Source organism: Salvelinus alpinus, chromosome 28 (genome assembly GCF_045679555.1).
Source record: "Salvelinus alpinus chromosome 28, SLU_Salpinus.1, whole genome shotgun sequence".
Taxonomy (NCBI): Eukaryota; Metazoa; Chordata; class Actinopteri; order Salmoniformes; family Salmonidae; genus Salvelinus; species Salvelinus alpinus.
In genome coordinates, this window is record NC_092113.1 from 8,489,160 (window position 1) to 8,503,225 (window position 14,066).

A 14,066-nucleotide genomic window follows, 5' to 3' on the forward strand; every position below is an offset into this window, starting at 1 on the left:
GAGAGAGAGAGAGGATCCATAAAAATGGAGACAAATTTGACCCCAATAACTACCGTGGGATATGCTTCAACAGCAACCTTGGGAAAATTCTCTACATTATCATTAACAGACGACTCGTACATTTCCTCAGTGAAAACAATGTACTGGGCAAATTAGCTTTTTACCAAATGACCGTACGACAGACCACGTATTCACCCTGCACACCCTAATTGACAAAAAAAACAAAAAAAACAAAGGCAAAGTCTTCTCATGCTTATTTGATTTCAAAAAAGCCTTTGACTCAATTTAGCATGAGGGTCTGCTATACAAATTGACGGAAAGTGGTGTTGGGGGAACAAATACAACATTATAAAATCCATGTACACAAACAACAAGTGTGTGGTTAAAATTGGCAAAAAACACACACAGTGGGGTGAGACAGGGATGCAGCTTAAGCCCCACCATCTTCAACATATATATCAATGAATTGGCGAGGGCACTAGAACAGTCAGCAGCACCCAGCCTCACCCTACTAGAATCTGAAGTAAAATGTCTACGGTTTGATGATGATCTGGTATTCTGTCCCCCCAAGGAGGGCCTACAGCAGCACCTAGATCTTCATCAGACTCTGTCAGACCTGGGCCCTGACAGTAAATCTCAGTAAGACAAAAATAATGCTGTTCCAAAAAAGGACCACAAATACAAATTCCATCTAGACACTGTTGCCCTAGAGCACACAAAAAACTATACATACCTCGGTCTAAACATCAGCGCCACAGGTAACTTCCACAAAGCTGTGAACGAGCTGAGAGACAAGGCAAGAAGGTCCTTCTATGCCATCAAAAGGAACATAAAATTCTACCTACTAATTAGGATCTGGCTAAAAATACTTGAATCAGTTATAGAACCCATTTCCCTTTATGGTTGTGAGGTCTGGGGTCCGCTCACCACCAAGAATTCATAAAATGGTACAAAAACCAAATTGAGACTCTGCATGCAGAATTCTCTGTGTACAACGTAAAACATCAAATAATGCATGCAGAGCAGAGTTATGCCGATATCCACAAATTATCAAAATCCAGAAAAGAGCTGTTAAATTCTACAACCACCTTAAAGGAAGCGATTCCCAAACCTTCCATAACAAAACCTACAGAGAGATGAACTTGGAGTAGAGTCCCCTAAACAAGCTGGTCCTGGGGCTCTGTTCACAAACACAAACAGACCCCACAGAGCCCCAGGACAGCAACACAATTTTACCCAACCAAATCATGAGAAAAAGAAAACATTACTTGACACATTGGAAAGAATTAACAAAACAACAGAGCAAACTAGGATGTTATTTGGCTCTTAACAGAGGGAACACAGTGGCAGAATACCTGACCACTGTAAATTACCCAAACTTAAGCAAAGCTTTGACTATGTACAGACTCAGTGAGCATGTGTCGGGTCATCCTGGGATAGGCCGTACCATTGCCTGCCTAACGGAGAAGTACTGGTGGCCCACCTTGGCTAGGGATGTCCGGGTTTACGTCTCTTCCTACTCCATCTGTGCTCAGTCTAAGACACCCAGACACCTCCCTTATGGAAAGCTCCTTCCCCTGCCAGTTCCACAACGACCCTAGTTTCACCTCTCGGTGGACTTTGTCACTGACCTTCCCCCCTTCCAGGGGAACACCACCATTCTCGTCATTGTGGACCGGTTTTCCAAAGCTTGTCGCCTCCTTCCTCTGCCTGGGCTTCCGTCGGCCATGCAAACCGCGGAGGCTCTTTTTACGCACGTCTTCCGGCACTATGGGATCATAGTTCACCTCACGGGTATTGAAGGCGTTCATGGAATGCCTGGGGGTCATGATCAGTCTTGCCTCCGGGTATCGGCCTCAAGCAAATGGGCAGGTGGAGAGGGTCAACCAGGAGGTGGGCAGGTTCCTGCGGTGTTACTGTCAGGATCGGCCGGGGGAGTGGGTAGAGTTTCTACCTTGGACGGAGTCCCCGCAGATTTCCCTCCGCCACTCCTCCACTAACCTCACTCCTTTCCCATGTGTGTTGGGGTATCAGCCGGCACTGGCACCTTGGCATCCGAGCCAGACCGAGGCTCCTGCGGTGGATGAGTGGTTTCAGACTGCTGAGGAGATCTGGAAAGCTGCGCACATTCATCTCCAGAGCGCCGTGTGTTGGCACAAGAAACAGGCAGACCGCCATCGCAGTGAGGCGCCTGTTTTCTCCCCAGGCGACCAGGTCTGGCTCTCCACCCGGAACCTGCCCCTTCGCCTGTCCTGCCGGAAGCTGAGCCCGCAGTTCATGGGGCTGTTTAAAGTCCTGAGGAGGGTTAATGAGGTAACGTTCAGTTTACAACTCCCTGTTGATTACCGCATTAACCCGACCTTTCATGTGTCTCTCCTCAGGCCAGTGGTGCCTGGTCCCCTCGCTGAGGCTGGACCCAGTGATGCCCCGCCTCCCCCTCTGGACATCGAGGGAGGTCCGGCGTACTCAGTCCGGGAGGTCCTGGATTCGAGGCGTTGGGGGGGAGGGTGTCTCCAGTACCTCACCTCATCGACTGGGAGGGGTATGGCCCAGAGGAGCGGTGCTGGGTTCCTGCGGTGGACATCCAGGACGCTTCGCTGACCAGGGATTTTCACAGTCGGCGCCCAGACCGACCCCGAGGCCTGTGTCGTCCCGCTGCTCATTCTGTTCACCAGTTCCGGAGGTCTACGTCACCGGCTTTCTAGGCTTCCCTGAACAGGATTCATTATCATCAACCCCGGACTGTCTTGTCTGATTACACACACCTGGTTCCCATTCCCCCTGATTAGGATGTGTATATATGTGCCCTCTGTTCCCTCTGTCGTTGTCGGTTATTGTTCCCATGTCCGTTGGTGGTGTAAGTACCTATGTGGTGGTGCAGCTGTTATGCTGCGTGCTATATACTGTATATATTGTGTATTACGGGTATCGTCCCGTGTCGTTCAATGAGGTTTACCCTCACTCTTTTGTTTTGGGTGTATTCCTGCGCCTGTCTCCAAAATCCTTTATACCAGTGTGACACAGGGCAAAAACCAATATGTACACCCCTTGGGGTCCCTAGGACCGAGTTTGGGAAACGTTTTAGTCAATGCTTATGAACTGAATATTTTATGTGCATTTCCATATATGAATGACACTAACAAAAGGGTTGAATTGTTGTGCAGTAAATGCTAACATGACTTTGGTGAGGTACATAATGCATGTCATATCCTCATTAGGTCACTGCATGCTGTGACATGGGCCTGGATAGCGACATCATCTTCAAGCTGCCTGACTGTGGCCTTCGGTGGTACCAGAAGCAAGGGCCTTACCTGGGAGTACAGCAACACACTCTGTCTCACAACCATTCTGTCATCATGTATTGTTAACCACTCAAATTCATACAAACTGCTATGGATGCAATCACTTTGTCTACTTGTCCCAATCTTCAATCTTGTCTGGGATATTTATTTTAGTTGACACATCTGTGTGATGTCGGGTTTTACATGAACAAAAATGTATTCACCTGGACATGAGACTTCAATTTACTTCAGACCTTTTGAATCATAAGCTCTAAGTGTTATCTTTAAATTACCACAGAATGTTGTGTGAAGACCACCTTGACATCAAAAAGTGATTGTTTTGTAATCTAACAAGAACACGAAACAGTTGTGTTATACAAAACTTTATTGCAATTGGCCATCCCCAAAATGTGGCTTTTGAAAGCCTTAATAGTTGCATCCTTCCTCAAGGAACTCTCTGCAGATAGCTGACAACACAGTGGCAGGATTTTTGATGTGCTGCTCTAGAGTTCCATGGCCCAGCAGACTCACATGAGGATAGGAGGATGGACACATCAGTTTTGATAAAAGTCTGGGATACATTTACAAAGAGGAGAGAGCATGAGTTTGAGTGTGTGAGTAAATCCAATCCAACCAGTAGCCCTGGATAATATGCTATGTCACACAGGCAGACTGCATAGACTGAAAATATATATAAAACACTACACGTAAAGTGTTGTGAGCTGAAAAAGATCCCAGAAATGTTCCATGCCTGCAAAAAGCTTATTTCTCTAAAATGTTGTGCACGAATGTGTTTACATCCCTGTTAGTGAGCAATTCTCCTTTGCCAAGATAATCCATCCACCTGAAAGGTACGGCATATCAAGAAGCTGATTAAATAGCGTGATCATTACACAGGTGCTGGGGACAATAAAAGGCCACTCTAAAATGTGCAGTTTTGTCACACAACACAATGCCACAGATGTCTTAAGTTTTGAGGGTGTGTGCAATTGGCATGCTGACTGCAGGAATTTCCACCAGAGCTGTTGCCAGAGAATTGAATGTTAATACATCTTCCATAAGCCACCTCCAATGTTGTTTTAGAGAGTTTGGCAGTACATCCAATTGGCCTCACAATCGCAGACCATGTGTATGGCGTTGTGTGGGCGAGCGGTTTGCTGATGTCAACGTTGTGAACAGAGTGCCCCAATGGTGGCGATGGGGTTATGGTATGGGACAACGAACACAATTGCATTTTATCGATGGCAATTTGAAAGCACAAAAATACAGTGAAGAGATCCTGAGGCCCATTTTTTTTTAAAGGTATTGGTGGCCAACAGAGGCATATCTGTATTCCCAGTCATATGAAATCCATAGATTAGGGCCTATTGAATTTATTTCAATTGACTGATTTCCTCATATGAACTGTAACTCAGTAAAATCTTTGAAATTGTTGCATGATGCGTTTATATTTTTGTTCAGTATATATTTAAATACCATAACAGACTTGACTGTAGTAACATTGAAATAGACTGGGTTTTGGTCCATCTGCACATCTAAAATCCTGCTATGTGGATGGGACATTTCTGCTGGGATGGAGGAATTATCTGGAATTCTCAGCTAGATGATCAGGACAGTCTAGGGTACTATTTGCCAGAAGAGGTGAAGTATTGTGATGAGCTATATGACTGTACTTCTGAAAGTTAAAACCCTCAGCCTTGAGGTCACTGACGAGGACCAACAGTGATAGGGGGATTGTCTGAAAGGGACTGACATGCAGGGATGTAACATAAGGATTTTGGGCACTGGACAGCAGACCACGATTTCTACATTCAGTTCCTAAATCTGTGAAATGCAATGTTTGCTGTGTCAGGCTATCTTGGAACATTGTCTACTAGCCCAGTCTAAAAGGTACTAGACTTGGGTTAGCTTAATTTCCATCCCTGCTGACATGTATAAATGACTTCACAGGCCATTTGATTAGTCATGTACAACAGATGCACTCATGGAACAAAACCATTTGTGTTTTGTATGGGAAAACATTGAGCCCACAAGTACTTTGTGAGCTAGCTAACGAGCTAGTTAACGTTAACTCACTGTTCGTGTAGTCACTTTTCCACTTGGTGACATGCTAGCTAATGTTAGCCCATCAGGGCAGGAATATTTAGCTAACGTTTAGTTACCTAGTTACGTTAGCTCATCGTTCGTGTAGTCATACATTCACCCAGACCCCACGGGTGATGACATGCTAACTAGTCCATGAGGGCTGGGATATTCAACGTTAGCTAGTTAGCGCTAGGCACATTCATTAGCATGTCACCGACTGTCGGGAAAGTCTGACTACACCACGGTGAGATACGGTGCAACCAAAGATTTTTATAAATAAATCTGTGGTGCAACTTTAGTTAATGTAGCCAACTAGCCAACCAAGGTGCCTAACTAGCTAGCCTACCAGATGATATCACCTTGCTCTGGTGGGCTATCGTTAACTAGCTAGTTACCATGTGATCATATTACTCCAGTGCTAGCCTCCCTACACTGGCTTCCTGTTAAGGCAAGGGCTGATTTCAAGGTTTTACTGCTAACCTACAAAGCATTACATGGGCTTGCTCCTACCTATCTTTCCGATTTGGTCCTCCTAATTGTCCCTAGAATTTCTAAGCAAACAGCTGGAGGCAGGGCTTTCTCCTATAGAGCTCCATTTTTATGGAATGGTCTGCCTACCCATGTGAGAGACGCAGTCTCGGTCTCAACCTTTAAGTCTTTACTGAAGACTCATCTCTTCAGTGGGTCATATGATTGAGTGTAGTCTGGCCCAGGAGTGTGAAGGTGAACAGAAAGGCTCTGGAGCAACGAACCGCCCTTGCTGTCTCTGCCTGGCCGGTTCCCCTCTCTCCACTGGGATTCTCTGCCTCTAACCCAATTACAGGGGCTGAATGCACCAATTTGTAAGTCGCTCTGGATAAGAGCGTCTGCTAAATGACTTAAATGTAAAATGAGTCACTGGCTTACTGGTGCTCTTTCATGCCGTCCCTAGGAGGGGTGCGTCACTTGAGTGGGTTGAGTCACTGACGTGATCTTCCTGTCTGGGTTGGCGCCCCCCCTTGGGTTGTGCCGTGGCGGAGATCATTGTGGGCTATACTCGGCCTTGTCTCAGGATGGTAAATTGGTGGGTGAAGATATCCCTCTAGTGGTGTGGGGGCTGTGCTTTGGCAAAGTGGGTGGGGTTATATCCTTCCTGTTTGGCCCTGTCCGGGGGTATCATCGGATTGGGCCACAGTGTCTCCTGACCCCTCCTGTCTCAGCCTCCAGTATCTATGCTGCAGTAGTTTATGTGTTGGGGGGCTAGGGTCAGTTTGTTATATCTGGAGTACTTCTCCTGTCTTATCCGGTGTCCTGTGTGAATTTTAAGTATGCTCTCTCTAATTCTCTCTTTCTTTCTCTCTCTCGGAGGACCTGAGCCCTAGGAGCATGCCTCAGGACTACCTGGCATGATGACTCCTTGCTGTCCCCAGTCCACCTGGCCGTGCTGCTGCTCCAGTTTCAACTGTTCTGCCTGCGGCTATGGAACCCTGACCTGTTCACCGGACGTGCTACCTGTCCCAGGCCTGCTGTTTTCAACTCTCTAGAGACAGCAGGAGCGGTAGAGATACTCTTAATGATCGGCTATGAAAAGCCAACTGACATTTACTCCTGAGGTGCTGACTTGCTCGACAACTACTGTGATTATTATTATTTGACCATGCTGGTCATTTATGAACATTTGAACATCTTGGCCATGTTCTGTTATAATCTCCACCCGGCACAGCCAGAAGAGGACTGGCCACCCCTCATAGCCTGGTCCCTCTCTAGGTTTCAACTGGTCCCTCTCTCCTCTGTCAACATTTGTATCTTGTGAACAACGTTTCTTTCGCACAATCTCTTCTGACTGGCCTTTGCACACTTCTCATAGACACATTCATCAGGATTATTCTTATTAACTTTTTTATTATTTAGTTTGACATTTTATTACGGCCATCAGGATTCTTCATGACGCACTGTCACATCATGATGTCAGTGTCAACACAACATACTGGACATGGTCGTATTTCTTCCCAAGCGTGTTTCACAGATGGGCAGATCTCACAAAATCGGGGAAAATTTGCCTAATTAGAAATAAATTAATATGTAAATAAATGCACACAGAAATATATAAATACATTAATACATACATAAATGCACACATAAAAATATAAATTAATGGATGAATGAATGCACAAATAAATACATAAATCATTATTTTAATCATTAATCCCACTATCTTTCATTTTATTAATTTATATTATATTCTTTATTTCTTTATCTATTTCTTCCTCCAATATGATAATGAAGAGGTGTCAAGCAAGCATAAGTGGGTGGTATCTGCAGTGCCTTCAGAAAGTATGCTTATCCCTTGACTTATTGCATATCTTGTTGTGTCACAGCATGAATTAAAAATTGATTAAATATTTGTAAAGAATTCACCCATCTACACACAATACCCCATAATAAGAAAATGAAAATATGTTTTTAGACATTTTTGCTAATTTATTGAAAATGAAAGAGAGAAATATCTAATTTACATAAGTATTCACACCCTTGAGTCAGTACTTTGTAGAAGCACCTTTGGCACCGATTACAGCGGAATTTTTCTGGGTATGTCTCTAAGAGCTTTCCACACCTTGATTCTTCAACATTTGCCCATAATTTTTTTTTATTATTCAAGCTCTTTCTAATTAGTGGTTGATCATTGCTAGACGACCATTTTCAAGAAGATTTAAGTCAAAACTGTAACTCAGCGACTCAGGAACATTCACTGTCTTCTTGGTAAGCAACACCAGTGTAGATTTGGTCTTGTGTTTTAAATTATTGACCTGCTGAAAGGTGAATTAATTTACCAGTGTCTGGTGGAAAGCAGACTGAACCAGGATTTTCTCTAGGATTTTGCTTTTGCTTAGCTCCATTTCTTTTTTTTATCCTGAAAAACTCCCCAGTCCTAAACGATCACAAGCATACCCATAACATGATGCAGCCATCACTATGCTTTAAAATATGGAGAGTGGTACTCAGTAATGTGATGTATTGGATTTGCGCCAAACATAACACTTTGGATTCAGGACAAAAAGATAATTGCTTTGCCACATTTCTTGCATTATTACTTTAGTGCCTTGTTGCAAACAGGATGCATGTTTTGGAATATTTTTATTCTGTACAGACTCCCTTATTTTCACTCTGACAATAAGGTTAGTATTGTGGAGTAATACAATTTTGTTGATCCATCCTCAGTTTTCTACTATCACAGCCATTAAACTCTGTAACTGTTTTAAAGTCAACATTGGCCTCATGGTGAAATGCCAGAGTGACTTCCTTCTTCTCTGGTAACTGAGTTAGGAAGTACGCTTATATCTTTGTAGTGACTGGGTGTATTGATACACCATACAAAGTGCAATTAATAACTTCACCATGCTCAAAGGGATATTCAATGTCTGCTATTTTAAATTTTACCCATCTACCAATAGGTGCCCTTCTTTGCGAGTCATTGAAAAACCTACCTGGTTTTTGTTTTTGAATCTGTGTTTGAAATTCCCTGATAACAGATAATTGTATGTGTGGGGTACAGAGATGATGTAGTCGTTAAAAAATCATGTTTAACACTATTATCGCACACGGAGTCCATGCAACTTATTATGTGACTTGTTAAGCAAATTTTTACGCCTGAATGTATTTAGGCTTGCCATAACAAAGGGGTTAAATACTTACTGACTTAAGACATTTCCGTTTAAATGGTTTTTATTAAATTGTAAACATTTCGAGAAACATAATTCCACTTTGACATTATGGGATATTGTGTGTAGGCCAGTGACAAAAAATATATATTTAATCAATTTCAAATACAGGCTGTAACACAATAAAATGTGGAAATTTGAGATAAAATCTATTCAATTTTATCTCCAACCCACGTGCACCATAAAAACATACAAAAAGAACAAATGGAACATTGTGAGTGTTGTAGTTTTGGAGACCTGTCGCTGGATGAGAGAAATCGGCATCCCTTGAGAGGGCAACACCGAGACGTATGTTAGGAGAAGTACTATATTGTCACGGCTGTCTTCATCCTCCTCATCTGACGAGGAGAAGCGAGAAGGATCGGAGGACCAATACGCAGTGTTCGTCATTTTAATGGATAAACTGAACACTACAAAACAACAAAGTGACAACCGTGAAGCTAATGAACAATCGTGCTGACAAAAACACTACACCGGGCTGAAGGACCGGGCTGTGGGGGAGCACTGGAGCTCTGGTGCGCAGCCTTGGCACCACTCCCCCAGGCTGGATAACTACTCTAGCCCGGACCCTCCAGAGTGCAGGCACAGGTTGAACCGGGCTGTGGGTAAGCACTGGAGATCTAGTGCCTACTACGCGCACCTCTCCCTTAGGCTCCACTCCCACATTTGCCCGGCACGAGCGGAGCGCAGGCATAGGACGCACTGCACCCTCCCAGCGCCCCGGAGACACAGCACGCAGAGCCGGCGCAGGATGCCCTGGACCGAAACGGCGTACCGGCGACAAAACAGGCTAAACAGGCTACCTAAATATGGTTCCCAATCAGAGACAACGACTAACACCTGCCTCTGATTGAGAACCATATCAGGCCAAACACAGAAACAGACAAACTAGACATACAACATAGAATGCCCACTCAGATCACACCCTGACCAAACAAAACATATAAACATACAAAGCAAACTATGGTCAGGGCGTGACATATATTATCATAAGCAGACATATAATTGGAATACGGAGGAGGAATGGAGGAAAAAATAGAGGCAGAGGAGGTTGAAGAGAGAGAGGAAGGAAGGAGCTTGAGTTGGGTAAAAATGGTGGGTAAAAGGGAAATAGTTTGTCGAAGAAGAATGGTAGAAAGTATAAGCAGAGTAAGCCTTACTCCGCATCGAGGTCTGGAGGAAAAATAGAAGTGAATGAGGGTGAATTTTCGGAAGTGGCAGGAATGGTGAAGTCCTCGGAGCCGAAGGCTTGCACTGATGGTCAGGATAAAGATGAGTCTGTGACTCTAGGAGTGACATTTTTGGAGAAAGTGGATTCCTGCCTTTTGGCTGATCCATTTGTGGTTTCAGTGTGGGTGAAAACGGAGTTGGGTGCTGTGGAATCGGTGAAGATACCTGAAGTGGTCTTGTGTGTTTGTGTTTCTGCTGGCCAGAGGGAGCAGGCGCTTCGCGCCTAAAGAATTGGGACAAGAGATGTGACTTATTATGCACTCAAGAAAAGGGCGCCATTGAAAGGAGTGATTACTAGGGTAGCGGTAAATGTGAAAGAAGACCAATTGATGGGAAAGATTCCCTTTGTTTGTGCTGCTCCTAGTTTGGTGTGACGCAGACGTGGCGTGTGATGAATCAGAAGCCTCATTTACTGTTCTTTTGAGTTTAGATGTTGAGTCTCTGCTCCACAAAGTTAAGTTAGGATATTTCAGTTATCCAGTAAGATCTTAAGTGCCGAATACATTATGTTGTTACAGGTGTCAAGCTTATGGGCATGTGGCAGCAGTGTGTAGAAGGGAGGTTCTTAGGTCTGAGACGTGTGCATAAGGGCATGAGACAAAGGAATGTGTAGCATTGAAGAAAGAAGCACTATGTGTCCAGTGTGAGGGAAAGGGGGATACCTCGTGTTGAGATTCAGAGTTCAAACCACTTTAAACGTAAAGCTGCAGCTCTACGTCTCTCAGATCGGATATGTTAATTCTTAACCCATCATTTCATACAGTTTGTTCAAAATAGCAGTTCCATCAGGCTGACACGCTTTCTGACCTCACGCAGGGGCGTGACTTGTCAATGTGCAAAGTTTATGTTAAACAATTATCGCTTATAGCTCCTAAAATCATGTCCCTCTCTTAACAAAAACACTTTCATCATTTTTCATATTTCATGCACAACGCATAAGATGGAAACGTTGTACGTGTGGTGGGTATACTTTCCAAGTTACAGTATTTCCTTCATAACATTTTTAATGACATCACAAAAGAACTAACAAAACGACATTAGTGTAACTTAGATCACCTCTGACCATTCCCCATGTTCTATGTTTGAAATATTGTTCCAGTATCTGGTTCAGTCTGCTTTCCACCAGACACTGGTAAATTAATTCACCTTTCAGCAGGTCAATAATTTAAAACACAAGACCAAATCTACACTGGTGTTGCTTACCAAGAAGACAGTGAATGTTCCTGAGTCGCTGAGTTACAGTTTTGACTTAAATCTACTTGAAAATGGTCGTCTAGCAATGATCAACCACTAATTAGAAAGAGCTTGAATAATAAAAAAAAATTATGGGCAAATGTTGAAGAATCAAGGTGTGGAAAGCTCTTAGAGACATACCCAGAAAAATTCCGCTGTAATCGGTGCCAAAGGTGCTTCTACAAAGTACTGACTCAAGGGTGTGAATACTTATGTAAATTAGATATTTCTCTCTTTCATTTTCAATAAATTAGCAAAAATGTCTAAAAACATATTTTCATTTTCTTATTATGGGGTATTGTGTGTAGATGGGTGAATTTTTTACAAATATTTAATCAATTTTTAATTCATGCTGTGACACAACAAGATATGCAATAAGTCAAGGGATAAGCATACTTTCTGAAGGCACTGCAGATACCACCCACTTATGCTTGCTTGACACCTCTTCATTATCATATTGGAGGAAGAAATAGATAAAGAAATAAAGAATATAATATAAATTAATAAAATGAAAGATAGTGGGATTAATGATTAAAATAATGATTTATGTATTTATTTGTGCATTCATTCATCCATTAATTTATATTTTTATGTGTGCATTTATGTATGTATTAATGTATTTATATATTTCTGTGTGCATTTATTTACATATTAAATTATTTCTAATTAGGAAAATTTTCCCCGATTTTGTGAGATCTGCCCATCTGTTTTTTTATGTTATTTCACCTTTATTTAACCAGGTAGGCTAGTTGAGAACAAGTTCTCATTTGCAACTGCGACCTGGCCATCTGTGAAACACGCTTGGGAAGAAATACGACCATGTCCAGTATGTTGTGTTGACACTGACATCATGATGTGACAGTGCGTCATGAAGAATCCTGATGGCCGTAATAAAATGTCAAACTAAATAATAAAAAAGTTAATAAGAATAATCCTGATGAATGTGTCTATGAGAAGTGTGCAAAGGCCAGTCAGAAGAGATTGTGCGAAAGAAACGTTGTTCACAAGATACAAATGTTGACAGAGGAGAGAGGGACCAGTTGAAACCTAGAGAGGGACCAGGCTATGAGGGGTGGCCAGTCCTCTTCTGGCTGTGCCGGGTGGAGATTATAACAGAACATGGCCAAGATGTTCAAATGTTCATAAATGACCAGCATGGTCAAATAATAATAATCACAGTAGTTGTCGAGCAAGTCAGCACCTCAGGAGTAAATGTCAGTTGGCTTTTCATAGCCGATCATTAAGAGTATCTCTACCGCTCCTGCTGTCTCTAGAGAGTTGAAAACAGCAGGCCTGGGACAGGTAGCACGTCCGGTGAACAGGTCAGGGTTCCATAGCCGCAGGCAGAACAGTTGAAACTGGAGCAGCAGCACGGCCAGGTGGACTGGGGACAGCAAGGAGTCATCATGCCAGGTAGTCCTGAGGCATGCTCCTAGGGCTCAGGTCCTCCGAGAGAGAGAAAGAAAGAGAGAATTAGAGAGAGCATACTTAAAATTCACACAGGACACCGGATAAGACAGGAGAAGTACTCCAGATATAACAAACTGACCCTAGCCCCCCAACACATAAACTACTGCAGCATAGATACTGGAGGCTGAGACAGGAGGGGTCAGGAGACACTGTGGCCCAATCCGATGATACCCCGGACAGGGCCAAACAGGAAGGATATAACCCCACCCACTTTGCCAAAGCACAGCCCCTAACACCACTAGAGGGATATCTTCACCCACCAATTTACCATCCTGAGACAAGGCCGAGTATAGCCCACAATGATCTCCGCCACGGCACAACCCAAGGGGGGGCGCCAACCCAGACAGGAAGATCACGTCAGTGACTCAACCCACTCAAGTGACGCACCCCTCCTAGGGACGGCATGAAAGAGCACCAGTAAGCCAGTGACTCAGCCCCTGTAATAGGGTTAGAGGCAGAGAATCCCAGTGGAGAGAGGGGAACCGGCCAGGCAGAGACAGCAAGGGCGGTTCGTTGCTCTTGGTTGCTTTTGACAATAAAATAAAATCAAACCTTATTTGTCACATGCGCCGAATACAAGTGTAGACCTTACCGTGAAATGCTTACTTACAAGACCTTAACCAAAAGTACAGTTCAAGAAGAGTTAAGAAAATATTTAGCAAATAAACTAAAGTCAAAAAAATTAAAAATAACACAATAACATAACAATATCAAGGCTATATACAGGGGGTACTGGTATCGAGTCAGTGTGCGGGGGTACAGGTTAGTTGAGGTAATTTGTACATGTAGGTAGATAATAAACAGCAAGTAGCAGCAGTGTACAAAACAAATGGAGGGGGGGTCAATGTATTAATCCGGTGGCCATTTGATTAATTGTTCAGCAGTCTTGTGGCTTGGGGGTAGAAGCTGTTAAGGACCCTTTTGGTCCTAGACTTGGACTTCCGGTATCGCTTGCCGTGCGGTAGCAGAGAAAACAGTATGACTTGGGTGACTGGAGTCTCTGACAATTTTATGGGCTTTCCTCTGACACCGCCTAGTATATAGGTCGTGGATGGCTGGAAGCTTGGCC